Genomic DNA, 6,000 nt, shown 5'->3' on the forward strand with positions numbered 1-6,000 from the left:
CCAATTTTTCCCGAGGTATCGAAGAGTCGGCACTCTCCACTAGTCCTCGTTGGAGCACCCGCGCAAGGGTATCGCTCCCCCTTGGTCCTCGCAAGAACCAAGTGCTCACTATGAGATGATCCTTTGCCACTCCGGCGCGGTGGATCCCTCGAGACCGCTTACAAACTTGAGTCGGGTCACCAACAAGATCTTCACGGTGATCACCGAGCTCCCAACGCCACCAAGCCGTCTAGGTGATGCCGATCACCAAGAGTAACAAGCCGTAGACTTTCGCTTGACCAAGAGAAGCCTAATGCAAGTGGTGTGTGCTCTAGGTGACTCTCGCTAGCGCTAATGAGGAACAAACGCGGATTAAGATTCTCTAATCTCCTCACTAGGCTTTTGGTGCTTGCAATGCTCTAGCAATGTGCTGGAATAAATGTGGAGTGCAAGACATTGAATATGGTGGGTGGAAGGGGTATAAATAGCCCTCACCCACCAACTAGCCGTTACAGGCATCTCACTGCGCAATGGCGCACCGGACAGTCCGGTGCGCCACCGGTGCGCCAACGGTGCGCCACCGGTGCACCAACGGTCGTTTCCAACGGCTAGTTCTGACAGCTAGCCGTTGGACTCATGGCACACCGGACAGTGAACAGTCACTGTCCGGTGCACACCGGACAGTCCGGTGCGCCACTAAAATTCAACTCTAAAACCTGCGCTCTCGGGTTTCTGGGGAGGGAAAGCCTCTGCCCTGGACCAGCCTGGCCCCACCTAGCAGAGGGTGCACCGGACAGTCCGGTGCACACCGGACAGTCCGGTGCCCCAGGGCCAGAAACACTAACTCTTGTTTTTCAGCTGATTTTAAAATCGGTTTTTGTTCTAACTTGTGAGTGAGTTCTAGAGTGACACCTAGCACTGTATGTGAGTGTGATTGTGCACCAACACTACACTAGAACTATCTTGGTCAAACTACTCATCGACAACCCCTCTTTATAGTACGGCTAAAAGAGAATAAAAGACCTAACTAAATCGCGAGTGTCCACATCTCCTTGACACTCGGACTCCGTAGACCTTCACCTTTTGTTTCGTCGTTTTAGCCGTCGCTTCAAGTTCTTATCTCCGGGATTGTTTTCACCGTTGTAGTACTTCTACCTGTCATGCGACCTAACTTACCATTTGTCTCTGCAAAACACACGTTAGTCACATATAATATTACGTTGTCATTAATCACTAAAACCAACCAGGGGCTTAGATGCTTTCAATCTCCCCCTTTTTGGTGATTGATGACAACCCTACAAGTTTTGTGAGAGTAGTTTGTTTTGAAGTTTCTGTCAATAGAAAGAATGGTTAGTTATACTCAGTAATTTTTGACAGAAAGAACGTGTACCATAATAATAAGAGTGAGCGCATACACATCATAAGATTCTTGTTCATATAAAAGTGAAGTTAAATCAATGAAACAAGAACTATAAGACTGGTGATAAAATATAAGGTGAAAACATAACACACACAGTCAATCATAAGCAACGAGAGTATATGTCGAGTTTGTGAGCCAAAAACATCAAGCTAGTACAGAGAGTAGCAAGCACATATATTACATCAAAATGACTCTCTACTAACTCTCTAACTCCCCCTAGCTCTCACAACTCATATCTCTCCCCCTTTGGCGTCAAACACCAAAAGGGTACCCGAACTAAACATCTGAAGCAGGAGGAGGCGGCGGGGGCGCATCCGGTCGCGGTCGAGGCAGCAGAGCGAACACCGGCGGAGGGTCAGAGTCAGTCTCGGATCCAGGATCTGCGGTAGAAGCTGGAGCTGGTACTGACTCGGACTGAGGTCGCGCTGCAGGAGCTACCGAAACAGAAGAGGTCACAGATACTGCCACAGCAGTAGTGGTAACAGCAGATGCTGGTGGCACTGGCGGCTGCGGGCAGACAGAGCTGAGAACTGGAGAGGTGAACACCAAAGTGACCGGCCGGAGCGGAGAGGTACCAACAGGGGGTCCTGACAAAATCGATGGCACAACAGGAGCATGAAGCGGAGGAGGTGGAGCAGACTGAACTGGAGAAACTGAGACACCAGACTGCTGTAGCATAAGAGCCATGAATGCCCTACTCTCAGCCCGATCCTGAAGTAGCTGCTGCTGAAGCGCATCCTGCCTGTCCTGCATGTTCTGAAACATTGAGAGCATCTGCTCAGATAACCGGGCCTGCTCGGCTGCCAGGTGAGCCAGAATCGAAGCAAGAGCAGGGTCCATAGCCGGAGGGGCGGCAGGGGCAGCACTAGAACTCCCAGCCTCATGATCATGTGAGCGTGGAGGCATAGGAGGCGGAGGCGGAGGAGGAACCCCAAAATCATCATCATCATCATCATCATCAGCTGCTGTACCCTGAGTGTCGAACTGACGAAGAGCTGCATCCTTGGCCAGAGAGTCAAAAACAGGAGCAGAAGCTGGCACAGGAATCTCAGGCGCTGGACGGTAGGATCCAAAAACGAGGCGAGAGGCCTCAAGGGTGCCCTGAAACCGAGGAGGCTGAATCAGCTGCGCAAAGATGTGGCACAAGTAGTGAGCATATGGCAACTACCGACGAGCACGAATCCCATCCAAAACGGTGTCCTCGATCTCACAAAGCAGGAAGTCCACAATGTCAAACTCAGAGTGGGAGACCAGGGCACCAAGGAGCCAAAGCTGAATATGTGTGGTAGCCTCCCTGTATCCCATCCTCGGCAGAAGAGTCCGGCGGATAAGCTCATATAAATACTTGGCTGCTGTAGTAAAATCTGCCGGTGAACGTCGCGACCCATCTGAGAAGTGTGGGCGGAACAGAGCCGCGACGTGAGCTATACCCGGAGCCACACCGCCGTGAGGGTGACGAGGAGGGTCAGAAGTGCCGTAGCAGAGGCTGTGAAGACGAGTCGTCGACTCGGGAAATCCAAAAAGCTGGCGGATCTGACTGGCAGTAATGGTGACATCCTCGCGCTCAAAACGAAACCTCATCCAGTGATGATCCGGGTCTATCCATACAGAGGCGTAGTAGACTCGTACCCACTCCTCAACATACCTGCCGCTGGTAGTCAGAAGGGTCTGAAGGCCAGGCAGATAGGTGAGGTGCGCCTCAGAGTCAGCACTGACTGCAAGCAGAAAGGCTGGAAGATCCAAAAGCCGGTGCACTCGCAGAGCTATCTGAGTAGACATCTGAGCTCTGAAAAACGACTCCTGAATACGTGTGCTGAAAAGGTCACCTGCTGCAGGGTCTCTCTGAGCTGGTAGCCAAGACTCCACGGGTACGTATCTGAACCTACGTACCCGTGCCGCTGTAGCATGCTGAAGGTCAAACAGTCGAGGATCCGTAGCCAATGGTTGTACCTCAGTCTCATCGCGCTCCCGGAATCAAGGTGGAGGGACAGGAAGAGCTAAAGCGGGAGCGGGAGGAGGAGGAGCAGTGGAAGCTGGCGTAGTGGAGGTAGTGGGTATGGTTGTGGTGGTGGATGGCGCAACAGGAGTGACGGGAGCAGGCAGGGTGGGTGGCGAAGTGGAAGCAGAGGTGTGAGTGGAGGAGCGCCGGGAGGCGAGACGACGAACACAATATGCGATCTGATCTGACGGAGTCTGCGGCTGATCTCCAAGCTCGGCCTGCGCAGCGGCTGCTGCAGCCGCTGCCGCTGCATGGGCTGCTCTGTCCGTACGCCGCTTCTTGCGGCCTTCCTGTTGCTCTAAGTAGACTGTCTTGCCCTTGACCTGCCTGAAGGGGCGACGAGGATCCTCATCATCGCCTCCCCCTGGCGCCGACACATTCTTCGTGCGCGGCATCCTGAACTGATGTCTGGAAAGCTCACACGAGAGGTGACGATCCAGGCAGAACAGGAGACGGCACACAGCCAATCAAGGTCACTGAAATGACAGAAGAGGTGAGCACGTATTAGTCACATAGTCATAAGTATAGGAAATGTGAATAAATACATACACAGAGAGATATGGCACAGAAAACAAGAGACGAGACGATCGATAGGTCAAACGGCGTGAAAACGACGTTTGAACGATAAATATTGTCATAGGAGGTTTGGAATTTGAATTGAGGCACGAAACGACATGGAATTGAGCCGATACTTCACGAATAGGTTTATATAGGTGAATATGAGTGAAGTGTGTGCTTGGTTTGAATTTAGGCAAAGAAAAGGAGATTTGGGCACTCGGCTCGGAAACGATCGCTCGAAACGGGGAATTTGGTGAATTTTAAGCCTGGGATCTTGGATTGGCGTGAAATTTGGCAAGAGTGTCACTAGAAGTGTTGTGAAGGTGCCTGAAAAATTTGGGTTCAATTGGAGCATTTTTGGCTGGTTTGGGCATTTCACCGAGCACGTGGCGTGCGAGGAATTAGGGTTTCGGTGAAACGGCTATTTGAGGTGGGAAAACCCTCCCGAAGGAGCTAAGAACCTGCAGGGATACTTAATACACACAGAGACACACATACCACAATAGGGATTCACAAGATTTCACAGGATTTGAAGTTGGGCAAAAGGGGTGGAAGGAAGGTGCATTACTGCCTCAGACAGAGAACTGAGAGGGAGTGGAGACAGAGGAGGAAGGGAGCCTGCTCACCGAGAAGCACAGGTCGGGGTCGCCGGAGCTCGGCCGGAGACAGGGCACGCCGGTGAGGGAGATCGCCGGCGACGGGGAGGAGTCGCCAGAGACAGAGAGAAAAGGGCGCTGGCAGGGAGAAAGAATGAGCCTCTGGCTCGGTCTCGGGCTGGAGGCCTTTTTTTAAAACGCGATATGGGCGCACCGGACAGTCTATAGTGCCTGTCCGGTGCACACCGGACAGCGCACAGTAGTTGTCCGGTGAACCACCGGACAGCGCACAGGAAAACGGATTTTTAGCGCGCGACTGCCGGTGCACCGGACATTGCACAGTGCAGTGTCCGGTGCACACCGGACTGTCCGGTGAGCCCAGACAGAGGGGAGTTTGGAAAAATTTTGAATTTTTCTATCTAACTCCCAACCAAACCAAATCCCAACTTATAATCACACAAAATAACACTTGTTGGGACAGGTATTGGCACCCTCATATACTTTTCAAAATATTTTGCCATAGGCTAGATAATTTTTTAGAGAAAATAGGCAAATGGTGAAATTTGCATTTTGGCTTGCACTAGGGGTTTTCATGAATGATTTGAGTTTTGAATACTCCCCCTAAGTGCAGTACCTCATGCATATTTCAAGAACCAACAATTGCATAAAAAGTAAGAATTTAAGTGCTAAAAGCTTAAAACTAAGACTTGTCAAGTTTGATCCGAGTTAAGCTTTTTCACTCGCTTTGTTGGCGGTTATCTCAACTAGGTTAGACAAGCCCTAGATGCAATACAAGAAATTTAAACATGCAATGCAAGTTTGACAACACCATTTGACATTTTACTTAAAATTTCTGAGATCAAGAATATTTAGTTCATTCCTCAACATGCAAAAGCGGGTCTTATCAAGTGGCTTAGTGAAAATATCCGCTAATTGATCTTCCGACCTCACTCCTTCTAAAATGATATCTCCTTTAGCAACATGATATCTAAGGAAGTGATGACGGATATCAATGTGCTTGGTGCGAGAGTGTTGTACAGGATTATTAGCAATTTTAACAGCACTCTCATTGTCACACAACAAAGGTACCTTTTCTAGAACTACGCCATAGTCTAGAAGAGTTTGTTTCATATATAAAATCTGTGTGCAACAAGCACCCGCGGCAATGTATTCCGCTTCAGCAGTTGACAAGGAAACACTGTTTTGCTTTTTGGATGTCCATGAAACTAGTGATCTACCAAGCAGGTGGCATCCCCCAGAAGTACTTTTCCTATCAATTTTGCAACCGGCATAATCCGAATCGGAATAGCCAATTAAATCAAAAGTAGCTCCTTTGGGATACCACAGACCAACGCTTGTGGTGTGCCTGAGATACCTAAGAATTCTCTTAATAGCGCGAAGATGAGCTTTCTTAGGATTAGATTGAAATCTTGCACACATGCAGACAC

This window comes from Zea mays, chromosome 3 (genome assembly GCF_902167145.1).
Source record: "Zea mays cultivar B73 chromosome 3, Zm-B73-REFERENCE-NAM-5.0, whole genome shotgun sequence".
Taxonomy (NCBI): Eukaryota; Viridiplantae; Streptophyta; class Magnoliopsida; order Poales; family Poaceae; genus Zea; species Zea mays.